We start from the raw sequence: 14,236 nt of genomic DNA, 5'->3' as shown, positions 1-14,236 counted from the left end.
AACGTTAATTTTCAACTTCATCCGATTGACATGGGACCAACGGCATGTGACAGAGAGTGAAACATTTCTTTGACGACAATGACCTCCAACTTCGGGTTCAGAATGCGGGACCAATGCCATTTGACAAGGAATAAAAAATAAATGCGACATTCAATTGACGACATTGACTTCCGACTTGACTCCCCACTTCCCCCTCCCCTCCCCCCTCCACTCCCCCCTCCACCCTACCCCCTCCCCTTCTCCCCTCCCCTCTCCCTCCCCCTCCCCTTCCCCCTCCACTCCCCCCTCCCCCCTACCCCTTCCCCTCCCCCTCCACCTTCCCCCTCCTCCTCCCCCTCCCCTCCCTCTCCCACCCCTTCCCCTCCCCCCCTCCCCCTCCCATCCCTCCCCCTTCCCCCCTCCCCATCCCCCCCTCTTCTCCCCTCTCCCCCTCCCACTCCCCCCCCATCCCTCCCCCTCCCCCTCCCATCCCCCCTCTTCTCCCCTCTCCTCTCCTCCCCCTCCCCCTCTTCTCCCCTCCCCTCCCTCTTCTCCCTCCCCCCCCTCTTCTCCCCTCCCGCCCTCCCCCCCCGTTCCCCTCCCCTCCCCTTCCCCCTCCCCTCTCTTCCCCCACCCAGCAATGCCGGGTACTTCTGCTTGTATATATATATATATACACACACACACACGTGCACACACACACTAGCAGTGACCTACTAAACATTCCATGTCATGTAAAATGTGACTTCAAGTTCTCAATCCCTGCCCCCCCCCCCCCCCCACAACCCCAATCCCCACTCTAACAACGCTCTGCCCCCATCCCAACACAACTCTCGGTCCTACTCTCCCCCTTTCTTCTGCAAGTCCTCAACTTCACCCCCACTGAAACCTAAAGTCAACCGCCCCTTCTTAAATAACGAGGGAACATTAAATTCAAATAGTTTCCCCCTTTCTTCCCATTGTTAATGACATTTGTGTTCTCGTTCGTTAAGAATAATGTTAAGAGTAAATAAAAAACATGTTTAATTCACAATCTCACGAGATTCCATCATCTCGCGATTTCTCAGTAAAGTAGTGGTTAAGTAAGCTAATCATAAATTAAAAAAAACCATATACGGTCATTCGTAATGGAAAAATTAATATGCAACCGGAACTTCTCAGACAAAGACCTTTATAATGAATTGGGTTTATGGTCCTTGGTCAAGTATCCAAGGTCAAGGTCCAAGGTCAAGTTTATGGTCCTTACGAATGACCGTATATGGTTTTTCAGAATCATTGGAATCTCCCGCGATGAAGCTATCTCTGAGGGCCTTTCACTCACTCACCGCAGGCAGATAGGTGGTCTTTCTGTCTTCTACCGACTCCTCTCCGGCCTTGCTCCCCCAGCTCTCTCTGTGCTCTGTCCCCCAAATATTCCTACAGGTCGCACAAGCTCTGCCAGCAACCCTCTGATGGTTAAACTGCCGAAATCTCGGCTCTCTGCTCACCTTCACTCTTTCATTCCTCTTTTCTCCCGCCTCTGGAACAAACTCCCACACTCCCTTCAATCCCACTCCTCCCTCCAGGTCTTTAAAACAGCTGTTCACCACCATCTCTTATCTTCCCCCATCCAAACCTTGATCTTTTCTACCCCCGCTAATTCACCCCAGATCCACCTTGTTTGAAATTCCAACTTCTTTCCTGGAAGTCCTGGCAGTGTCCATATGTTTTATACCTCTCCCACCCCCCCCCTCCCTTCCCATGCCTACCCCCCCCCCAAAGCCCTCTCCCTCCCACAGATCTCTCGATGTCTCCATGTCTCTCGGTCCCTGCTCTCAAATGTTGTTTGTGTCCTTCCCCCTCTCTCCCCATCTTGTCTACCGCTCCCGATGTTATTTGTTTTATGTGTCGGGTTGTCTTTCTGTGTGATTAATGTTCGCTCTTTCACGAGCTTCGATCTTGCATACAAAAAAAATAAAAAATAAAAAAATTAAGTAATTCAAGATAAAATCGTCACATAAACAAAGAAACAAACAGAACAAGCACATTAGGATATTAGAATATATATATATATATATATATATATATATATATATATATATATATATATATATATATATATATATATATATATATATATATATATATATCTATCTATCTATCTATCTATCTATCAGGGTGATTGAAAAGTAACTCCCTATTTCAAAATATTTAGAAATTATTTATTTATTGTAATATTTTTCTCAAATTTTTAGTGTTTGTTCCTTAATGTATGAGAATTTAAGCTTTGTTGGTTTTTTTTCAGATTATTTTTTGTTTGAAATTCGGAAGCCCTACAAACATGGCTGGACGTCTTACCCTGCAGGAGCGTGCCCAGCTAGCGGCACGTTACGAAGTTTGGAAATCCGTTGTTCAAGTGCAAAGATGGTGGAGGACCATTAAAGGAGCACATGCTCAAGTTGAGGCAAAGACGATCAAGAATTGTCATGCAAAACTCATGGCTACAGGATCTGTATCTGATACTCGAAGAAGCGGTCGCCCTTCCAAGTCCAGTGACCCGGAGACAGTGCAAGCAGTTCAAGAAATGTTTACACATAGCCCAAGAAAGTCAATTCGACAAGCAGCAAGGGAAAGTGGGCTCTCCTTTCACACAGTACGAACTGTGCTCAAAAAGGAGCTTAAATGGCATGCTTGGAAGCCGCACTACTGTCAAGCACTCTCTGCTGAAGACTGCGGCATTCGCACGGAGTTTGGGGAGGTGATGCTGGCTTGGTATGAAGATTGGTCTGATCTCTTTAAAAATGTCCTCTGGTCTGATGAAGCGGTATTTCACATCGGTGGGTTTGTGAACCGTCACAACTGCTATTACTGGGCAGGAGAAGATCCTCGTGTTATTTCTGAAAAAACGCAATATCGGCCCAAGGTAACGGTGTGGTGTGGAATGACTTCGGAAAGGATTGTAGGTCCCTTCATTCTTCGCGATACCATGAATGCCAAAAGGTACCTCACCATGCTGCAAGACGAAATCTGGCCAATTAATCAGTGCTTCGGAGAATGTTGAAGATTTGATTTTCATGCAAGATGGCGCTCCTCCACATTTTGCTATTGTTGTTCGTGAATGGCTGAATGCCCACTTCCCTGGGAAATGGATGGGTCGTCGTGGTCCGTATGAGTGGCCAGCCAGGAGCCCTGACTTAACACCATGTGACTTTTTTCTTTGGGGTTGGGTAAAAGAGCAAGTCTACTCTACCAAACCAACGACTTTGGAAGAACTTGAAGGGCGAATACGAGAAGTTATGTCTTCCATCCCACAAGAGTTCCTGGTGAAATCAGTTGACGCGGTTCCCGGGCGGCTTGAGAAGCTGGTGGCGAATTCTGGTGCCCATATCGAATTTTAAATAAAACTTCATGCTATACGCTTTCTTCTTATATCCATTTCGTGTAAAAATTATAGTTAAGAAATAAATTATAAGTATTTTAAAATAGTGCATCTCCATTGTGCCGATATCTTACAACAACCCTGTATATATATATTGTTGCGGTTGTGCCATAAAGGCAAACCCCTATAGTTAAATTGCACGACAACATGTAGCCTGCAGTAGTTAGTTATTTTCTATTGAATGTAAAGATTAGCCCTTTCCCATTGTGTAGTAATCAAAACCAATATGCGTTGAAGTTAGACAGGATTTCAAACCCTCGTTGGTTAAGGGAAGCCATTTTTAATGAGCAGGAAGGCATGGCCAAAAGCCCGGCCCACGTAACCAATGGCGAGCCGGGAACCCGTCGCCATGATGCGACAAGCCTCAGCCAATGGGAGGCTCTGGAACATTTTGAAGGGCGTGGGCGGGTCTGATAAAACCCCAGTCCAGCGCATTATCATTCTCTTTGCCGGAGATTTCACAGCGCACAGGACGACATTTCTCTTGGCTTTGGATTTTAGCTGCGCTACGACCTCCTATTCTGAACTCTTGCCTTGGATTTTTGCCTCGTGGACGACACCCTGCTCTGAATTCTCTTGTTTTGGCTCCACCAGACGACACGTGTTTTAGCCTTTGTGTTTTGTCGACCACCAATCGCTTCTGTGCCGATCTTTTGCGCCATCCGGCTGACCTGCAAGCGTTGGCTTTCGACACGACTCACCTGAGCTGAAGTTGTCTGCCTGCGTGGCAGCTCGTCCCACCTGCGCTGAATCTAGCTCAACCTGTGCTGGAGTTCGTCCTTCGGACCTGACGTCATCTAGCCACGAGCTGCACACACCAGACCACGTGGTCACCAGCGAGGCAATTCCAGCACGTACATCGGTATGCCAATAACCAGTGTGTTTAATTCCCTGTGTGAGTGTGTCAGAGTGTGAAGGCACCAGTGGGGTTTATTATGATAGGTAAGAATTGTTAAGCTGAATCTTCGTCTCTGTTTCTCTGTGCCTTCAAAATAAAAGGCTGTACATTTTGTTGTTACTTTCCAACCTGTTCGGTACGTCTTTTCTCCATTGGCCTAGCATCATCCGAGACCGAATTTGGCGAGACTCAGGTCCATAAATCTCATGGGGTAACGCCGCTTTCCACACCGTGCAAATCCGCTCGGCACCCATAAGGTGTGGGAAAGTGAGGGTTCGATCGCGCGGTTCTTCGGCACGCGCGTGCACTCTTGATCCGTGCACCTTGAAGGTATTCGTGATTCTCCAGTATTAACCGAGGGGAATCACGCAACAAAATTGTTGTCAAGGAGTGGGGATTTGAACCACCGCAACAAATTATATATTTATATATATATACATACAGTCACGTGAAAAAGTAAGTACACCCCATGTAAAGTTTGGACTTTTTCAACATATTTCAACATACAGCTATTTGATCTTCATTTCAACAATATTGATAGATAAAGGTGATATAATATAACAAATATCATGAACATTTACATTTTGTAGTCCATTGTATAATTTAAATAAACATAAATGCAAATTTCACATGTGGAAAAAGTAAGTGCACCCCGACATTTATCACCACTTCAAATACCTAAAATTAGAATCAGGTGCACCAGCTCAGGTGCAAATGATTAGAACATCGTTGGAGAGGATCTTGGAGGAACCTGTCTTATTTGAACCTCAGACATTTAGTTTGGTTTGCTCTTTGTTGTTGAAGTGTGTGGCGTCACCATGTCTAGATCAAAAGAGCTCTCTGAGGCCTTCAGAAAGCAGGTTATAGATGCCTACGAGTCTGGGAAGCAATTTAAAAAGATCTCCAAACAATTTGAAATCAATCATTCGTCTGTCCGTAAGATTATCGACAAGTGGAGAAGATTCCAAACAACTGCCAACTTGTTCAGGGCAGGCCGCCCCAGCAAGTTCAGCCCGAGAGCAGACCGCAAGATGCTGAAAGAAGTCTCTAAGAACCCCAGAATGTCATCACGGGACCTACAGGTAGCTCTTGCCACTGTTGATGTCAAAGTGCACGAGTCTACCATTAGAAAGAGGCTGCACAAATTTGATCTACATGGGAGGTGTGCCAGGAGGAAACCTTTGCTGTCCAGAAAGAACATCAGGGCAAGACTAAAGTTTGCCAATGAACACCTCGGCAAGGACCAGCACTTCTGGAACAATGTGCTCTGGACAGATGAGTCAAAGGTGGAGAGAGCTATTTGGCCACAGTACCAGATGACATGTTTGGCGAAAATCAAAGACAGCATTTGACCACAAGAACCTGATACCATCTGTAAAGCATGGTGGTGGAAATATTATGGTTTGGGGCAGCTTTGCTGCATCAGGGCCTGGGCAGCTCATCATCATATAATCCACTATGAATTCTTCATTGTACCAGAGGGTGCTTGAGGATAATGTGAGGCCATCTGTCGGAAAGTTGAAGCTCAACCAAAGGTGGACATTTCAACATGACAATGACCCTAAACATACCAGTAAATCATTGAAACTGATGGTCAGACATCAAGTTGTTTGAACAGAAGAAATACTTGACATTGGCAGCGATGATGGATTTTATGACTTTGCTTTGAATTAAAAGTAACCTTGTTCATCTGCAATTGAGAGGTTCTATTTTTGCACCCTTCTTGTAAATGAGAGAGATGTCGGCAGACTTCCAGGCAGACATGAATGGCCAAAGGAGGACAGGCTGAATGGAATAGACGGAGGAAAAGCACGGGCAGCAAAGCAGGATCTGGGAACATGGCCATTGATGCCCATTTGGCCTGTTGCTGATGAAGAGCCAATGATGGACATGGTTTTTTCAGGGTAAGGATTACACTGGGTGGTTTTATTTGGCCTTCCCAGTGGCATTCAATGCAAGCCAGGGTGTGAGCACCAATCACCTTGTCCTTGCGAAAGATACTGTGGGAACTTTAACATCAACCAGCAACCAATGCTATGGCAGAATGGTCCCCAGCCTAGCATCCCATCCGAAGGTTGGCATACACACCCCACCTTCAAATCACCAAGGTGACAGTTTGTGGTCAGGTTGGTTGGGAATCAAATGCAAACTAAGCATCTTAATGGTGAGTGCGCTACCTATGAGATTTACTGTCATTCCCACATCCCAGCAGTGATTTCTGTGGCCACAACAGAAACATCGCCGCAGCTCCTGTCCGGTTATTTAACCTGCAAGTTCTGCTAACACCTTAATTTCATACTGGAAGTCCACAATTTCCTGGGGAACCACAGAGCAGCCCACTTTGTGAGTCGGTTCAAGACACGATAAAGGCCTTTGAAGAAATGGGGTGCCATATGTCGTTGAAGTTGAATTTTCTTCATTCACATTTGGACTTCTTCCAAGCCAACCTTGGTGCTGTGAGCGATGAGCATGGTGAGATGTTCCACTAAGATATCGGCACAATGGAGATGCACTATCAGGGGTGTTTCAACCCCAGGACTACTGCTGGTTTTTTTCTTATAAACAATGCCTGAAAAATGTCAATTTTCTCTAACTAAAAATCCTGATGTGCTGAGTCAATTCTGACTTCAGATTTGAAATCAGCATGCTAGAATTAACAAAGGACACCTACATTTATCTCAGAAGGAGACGGAAAGGTAACGATGAGGAAAACCACATGGAAATCCTCAACGTTTAACACAATGAAATCTCCATCATATCATTAAATACAAATGACATGGAACTTTATTCACATTCAAAGATGCACTGACACATGCTCATGGATAAATACAGATGATCATTTGTGACTTCATCAGTCACAACACTACATCTGGTGACTAACACCAATGTAGATGGCAAAATAGTGGAAACATTAACAGATGTTAGCTGCTTGAGGCTAATCTATGACCTGAAGCGACCGTAAACGTAGAAGTCCCTGGAAGTGTAGACCCAAACTCGGCTTTGTGTTCATGAACAATATCATTGTAAGGTCACGCAGTGACATGGTACTTCTTCCTCTGCTTCTTTTGTATGCAGCACATGGCTATGGGCAGTAGGATTTGCTGGGGGCACAGCTGTGCCACTGATGCAGGGCCCTCTGCAGGTTAGAGCAGGAATTGGGAATTCGGTCATTGTGCCGACGGTAGCTCGTCTCCTCTTTGTGGAGGACACGGTGTGATCTTTAACATCCATCAACTAATGTTGGCAGATGGGACGCCCAGTTTAACGTCCATTTGAAGTACAGCACACACAATGATTTTTTGCCCTGCCTGTGAAATGCCAGTACGTCATTTTATGGCTGGGCCGAGATTCGAACCCGGGCGAGAGGTCAGAGGCGAACAGCCGCAAGCTGGTAACACGATCCAATCCCACATTACCACACCATCTTAGTGGTATCAGGATCACCGCAGCTACAGTACCATTCCGACACGAGTTTAGTTTTACGAACATAAACTCAGAAGGCTTTTTGAATGATCTTTACACTGTTAATCAAATGATTGAAGCATTAGTCTGTTTTGTAAGTATTCCACCATTTTCCCAAGAAAAACATTTTTTTCCACACCAACTATGTCCTTGCCCTTTCCTCTCAACCTGTTGACTTATACAATAAGTATATACAAAGAAAATTTCAAGGAAGACGCATTTGGTGAAGATACATTGCGGCAAGAAAAGAGTGGATGTCAGCCATCTCAGAATTGCAGCATAGATCCTGTAAATGTGTCAGCTAGCTATATATGCCACTGTAAAACCTCAGTGATTTCTTGTCAAAATTATTGACGTAATCAAAGACCATTTTATTAGGAAGCTCCGAAGCACTCTTACTGATAATCGATATTTATACGTGTAATTGTGTGGTAAGCAATGCAACTGGCATCGACACCTTAATTGTCTTCTGCAAAGCAGTGTGCTTGCACTGATACTCTTCAACATCGACACAAATGACCAACCGATCCACTCAGTCCCGAGAAGCCTTATTTATGCCGATGATCTACGTGTGATGACCCAAGATATAGATCGAGTTAAGGTGAGTTAAGGCGGCTTGAAATCAGATTGCGACGGGAATTACATATGGGTAACCTGATAGAAATGCAAGCATGGGCCTTTTACTTTAATAATCAAGAAGCTAAATACCAACGCAATATGCATGGTAATGGGACACTGGGGCACACTGCCCTAGTGCCCTAATCCAACTTTTGTAGGAGTGGATCTCGACTGCACACTGTCATATAAAGTGCATAGTGGATATATCAATGGTAAAGTGAGTAATGGGTATCCTCTATAAACTTACAGTGAGGAACCAACCCAACAATAATACAAACCACCACCCTTGCTCTCTCTTTCTACAGAATGACAAATGCAACGGAGGATGCACAAGTACAAAGGTGCAGCATATGTATAGAAACTGTACCAGAGTGTGTGTTCCTGTGTATTGGTGTGCCATTTACAACAGGATGCATTTAAACTCAAAGACTGTTTAAAAAAAAAATAGATAAAAACTTCATGTTTTGCCTTTAAACAAAAATGGTCTTAAATTACCTCCGCCATCTGCGATGGACAGTTATGGGTATGTTTTCCCCTGCTTGGCTGTCTGTGAACAGGATATCTCAAAAGGTTGTGCAATGATACAGACAAAATTAGGGAACTGGTTGTGTGTGACATGGACGAATCGATTCGATTTTGGTGAAGATCTGAATACGTATCCAGATATGAGAATTCTTTTTAATTTTTCAAGCAATTATTCGCCATTGCGAGATGGGGGAAAACAGCATATATAAAAAAACACCTTTCGAGGCCATTTTTCCCCACACAGCAGGGGTTGGTCCTTTTTCAGGCACCGTGGCCCCCTTTTTGAAGCAATGTTTTATGGCCGGATGCCCTTCCTGCCGCCAACCCTGCTGGTCGCCTTTTGCGACACACAGGGAATTACCATGGTACTCAATGTGCCGACCTTGGAATGGATGACAGGCTGAGTCAACCCCCCTGGTGTTAATTCAGCGATCGACCAGGATTCGAACCCAGGATCCTAGGATCCCAAACTGGCACCCTAACCACTAAGCCAACACCAGGCTTCTGGGGGAAAACAGCATATAACAAGATGACAAGTTAGGTGACAAGAACAAGCCGATTAGATTTTGGTTCAGGTCTGTATCCAGATCTAGCCTATCAGTGGGATACAACACAAACTGTTCAGCCTGGCGGAGGTGTGTGCTCGACACTCCTAGTTTCACCTGCGTCTGGTCGTTACTTGTGGAAATTGAAGAGTTTTCAAGTACCTGTATATTAGTTGATCGCGTATGTTATTCTGTTGTTTGTCTGTCTGTTTGTATGTCAATCACCTATAGGTCAAAATTTAAAATCAATCTTCATGAAGCTTCACCAACTGGTGAAGTTGGTCATAAGCAAGAAGCCTATGGATTTTGAGTTTAAAAGGTCAACAACTCAGGTCAGATTTCTAAAATCCTCAATTTTCATCCGATTGACTTGATATTTGAAGAGGATTTGCATATCAGGTCGCTGAATTTAACCACTAATTATTTTTGAGGTCTTAAAGATCAAAAGGTCAACAAAGGCCGAATTCCTAAAATTGTCAATTTTCATCCGACTGACTTGAAATTTGAAGAGGATTGACAGATTTCGTCATTTTAATTCAACCAAAAATTATTTTTAAGGTCAAATTTCTATATTTATTTTATATATTTTGTTTGTCTGGTTGATTTGTTTGTGAAGTAAATGTTAGCTCTTTCACGAGCCTCGATTCAGTATACAAAAAAAAAAAAAAATTGGGGGGGGTTTTTCTGGATTTTTCAAGTATTGTGCTATGCATGACATATTTCTTGTTTGTTCCTCTGTATGTCAATTGTCTACAGGCCACAATTTTACACTGATCTTCACGAAACGGTAGAGTTTATGATAAGCAAGAAGCCTATTGATTTTGAGATCAATAGGTCAACATAGGCCAAAGGTCAACAACATTGTCAAACTTCTAAAATCATCAATTTTCATCTGATTGACATGAAATTTCAAAAGCATTTGCATATTACATCACTCAATTCAACCACCAATTATTTTTTGAGGTCTAAAGGTCAAAAGATCAACACAGGCCGGATTTCTAAAACTATCAATTTTCGTCCGATTTACTTGAAATTTGAACAGGGTTTGCATGTCATGTCACTGAATTAAACCACCCATTATTTGAGGTCAACATTAGCTAAAAGGTCAACATAAGTCAAAAGGTCAACATACGCCAAAGGTAAACAACTTCTAGGTGATATTTCTAAAATCCTCAATTTTCATCCCATTGACTTGTAATTTGCAGAGGATTTTCATATCAGGTCACTGATTCAACCACCAATTATTTTTAAGGTCAAATTTCAAATTTGTTTTCACAGTTGTTTCATGTTCTTGACGACATCCTTCTTGTTTGTCCGTCTGTATGCCAATCGCCTACAGGTCACAATTTGAAACCAATCCTCATGAAACTTCACTAAATGGTAGAGTTTGTCATAAGCAAGAAGCCTATTGATTTTAAGGTCAAAGGTCAACATAGGCCAAATTTCTAATATTGTTAATTTTCATCCGATTCACTTGGAAATTGAAGGGTTTTTGTATATTTGGTCATTTAATTCAACCACCAATTATTTTTAAAGCCAAAGTTGTTTTAGGGATTTCTCAAGTATCGTGCTAAGCATGATGTCTTTCTTGATTGTCTGTTTGTTTGCAAGATATCTCAAAAAGTTGTAGATGGATTTGGAAAATTGGTGTGGACAAGTTGGGTGTATGATAAGGGCGAATTGATTGCGATGGGTAAGATCCAAATCAAGATCTGGATGCAATATTTTTAAAATTTTTATAAGTGTTTGTCCACCAGTGAGAAATGGGGACAAAACGATACATAGCAATACATAGCATGATATCTCAAAACGTTGTGGATGGGTTATGACACAAAACTCGGTGGATGACTTGGTTATATGACAAGAACAAGGCGATTCGATTTTGGTTCAAGTCCGTAGATCTAGATCCGGCCCATCAGTGCGATACAAAAAGGGTAAACTGTTCAGCCTGGAGGGTGTATGCGCTCTACCGAGTGCTGTTCTGGTTCTAAATGTAAATGCTACGTGTTTGTCTAAATTCTAAAAGTAAGGCATCAATTGTGATTGCACTTCTCCTACATAACCAGTCATTTGAGCTCCACATGAGCAATACCTTGATGGAAGCAAAATGAAACAAATGAAATTTCATCCTCAGAGAAACGGTGCTTGGTCAAGCTGCCATTGGATTGTTAACCCGTCACTGGTGTGATTTGTTTTTGATAATATTCTGAAACCCAATTCATCAAGTACAGTTAACAATGCTTCAATCAATGACAGTGTTTACAAATCGAAATAAATTACACACTTGTCACACAAAGTAAATTTTACAGTGAAATTATAGGCAGGAGAACGCACGGAAGAAATTCATCACATGGAGTCACAAACACATCATCTCGTCCTCAGAATTTATCAATGAAAATGAGACATGGTTTAAATGTTGAAGAACTGAGAGCAAAATGAATGCTCTATCATGATATTACTGTGTTGTTAACTTGGGCAGACAATAATCGCACATTCACGGCATACTGTTATGAGCGCGGAGAGCAGGTGTTGTAGAGTGTGATGTGATTTATTGATTGTGCATGTGGAATATAGGTGTAATCTTAAAAGGTTAAATGTGTGGAAAATTCCCATGGCAGTGAGGTCACAGGAAAATAAATCCAAATGGACAAAGATGGAGTCATCGGGAGGAACCTGGATAGGATTCGGCTTTCGGAAGTTACTCCTCCATCCTGCAAACGCATCCAGGTGAAGCCAGGAAACCTCACAAGAAATACTGTATTTGCAGGATACACACGTCCATAGACAAAGAAAAACAAAGAAAGAAAGGAGAGATGGAGGAGAAGAAGAAACCACGCACACCAACAGAAAAATCCAAATTAATTAGATAAGGTGTTTATGCTAAAATCTCCCTGTGGAGCTTAGATCTAAGATCTCATCCGAGTGTCTCGTCCATTCCTGACCTAATTGTTTTAGTGCTGGGCTGAAAACCTAAAAACACTGTACGCATGAAGGTTTAAAAAAAAAAGTTTTCTCCCTACGAGGGTGCTGAATCAGAATCTGGATGATGCCATCTTGGCAGTAGGTACCTTTAGGAAATTTGAGAAAGCCAAGATGGCCGCCCAGTTTGAAATGGCCATATCTGTGGTCTTAGTTTTTTATACAAGGTCTAGGACTCGTAATGGAGTTGCCAATCACATACAACACATGGACATACTGAAGAGACATACACTTAACACAGGCACTGAGCTTGAGGGAAGTGCCATCACTTCCCAGGCTACTCTGGGTACTAATGATGTCACAAAAATGGCAGTCACGTGGGGCATTTCTTCAGGAGGAATTTCCTCCAACCCATGGATGCCAACCGATGGAGTTTGTCCATGTTCTATCGTTTTAAATACTGAGCTTCAAGCAAGGAAGCAGCAGGTACCATTTTTGAAGTCTTTGGGATGACTCGGATGGGGTTAAACCCCAGACCTTCCAGACAAGGAGCAGATGCTCAAACCATTACACCACTAATAAACGAGACGGATTTATGGAAAAGGCCATGTATAAGCTTCTAGGTGCATTTTTGGGTAAAAGTTGGGAATCTCACTTTTAAACATAATTAGGGAATGCTGAATCTGATTAACCCGGTTCCCAAGCCGAATTTTGAGGGTTTTTTTTTTTTAGTTTTGAATAAACTGCTGAAGAACTTGGGCATTGGTGAACTCACAGAGGAGGCAATCAAATCTGCAGAAGCGTTCGTCTGCAGAATATATAATGTGCACAAAACAACCTCTGTTAATTCAGCACGACATATGTTGTTCTCCAAGACTGGTAAACCAGAAGCAATGTCACTGACAAGTGATGCTCTTCATTTCCATTCGATGCGAGTGCACTATCAAGCCATGGTATGGAGAAATGCTCATTGTGCCATACCTGACCTTCCTGCACCTGTGGAAATGGGATGGAAACGTGGTGATTCAAGACTAGAGCCTATTCTGATGTCACCGAGTCCAATCCCAGAAAGTTGCCTCGAGATGATTTGTTGCGCATGCCAGAAGCAATGCAAGACTCGACGCTGCAAATGTCGCTATTCAGAGTTGAGGTGCACATCAATGTGTGCCTGTCAGAAACAGAGTGATGATCAGACCCCTTGTATGAATTTGATGTAGTTTGGCAAAACAACATGTGTGACATTCCTGAATGTTTGTGCTTCATGGCCATGTATACTTAATTTTAGAATAAATGGTTGTATGAAACATTGTCTTATTAAAACCATTTCCCATTTTATAGTGTCCAATTTCAATATCAGTTTGAATGTCTCTTTAAATATGTCGCCAACCATAATATAGACGAGACGGATTTATGAAAAAAGGCCATGTATAAGCTTCTAGGTGCATTTTGGGGTAAAAGTTGTAAAGTTAAAGTAAAAGAGCTGCATGTATATACATGATATATAAATGCTTGTTCAAAGAAATTGTCCAAAAATGGCAATTTGGCGGCCATTTTGTTTATACTAATTAAAAGGTCAAAAACTCAAAATTCAGCTTGGGAACCGAGTTAATCGAATTCAGCATACCCTAATTATGTTAAAAAGTGAGGTTCCCAACTTTTACCCAAACATACACCTAACATTCACATTTCTCAGAAATCCGTCTAGTCTACAAGTCTGGTAGTTTAAAAGGGAATTAGAAAACTAGAACGACACTCGTCAATGTCGGCGATGACTGGTATGCCTCCGCCCACATTATTACATCATTGTACATAATTGTACCAAGTTTGATTCAAATCCCTTCAGCTGTTCTCAAGTATCACATTTTTATCTGA

General features: G+C 42.7%; 1 protein-coding gene across 1 annotated transcript in view; it reads right to left on the bottom strand.

Annotated features, from left to right (window-relative positions):
- The window catches only part of NPR1 (natriuretic peptide receptor 1), a 194,499-nt gene that overhangs the window by 151,777 nt on the left and 28,486 nt on the right, over positions 1–14,236 (bottom strand). The gene's annotated exons all lie outside the window — the stretch shown is intronic.

This window comes from Myxine glutinosa, chromosome 2 (assembly GCF_964187855.1).
Source record: "Myxine glutinosa chromosome 2, kmMyxGlut1.1, whole genome shotgun sequence".
Classification (NCBI taxonomy): Eukaryota; Metazoa; Chordata; class Myxini; order Myxiniformes; family Myxinidae; genus Myxine; species Myxine glutinosa.
The sequence above is the reverse complement of the archived record's forward strand: the minus strand, read 5'-3'. Positions and strand labels throughout refer to the sequence as shown.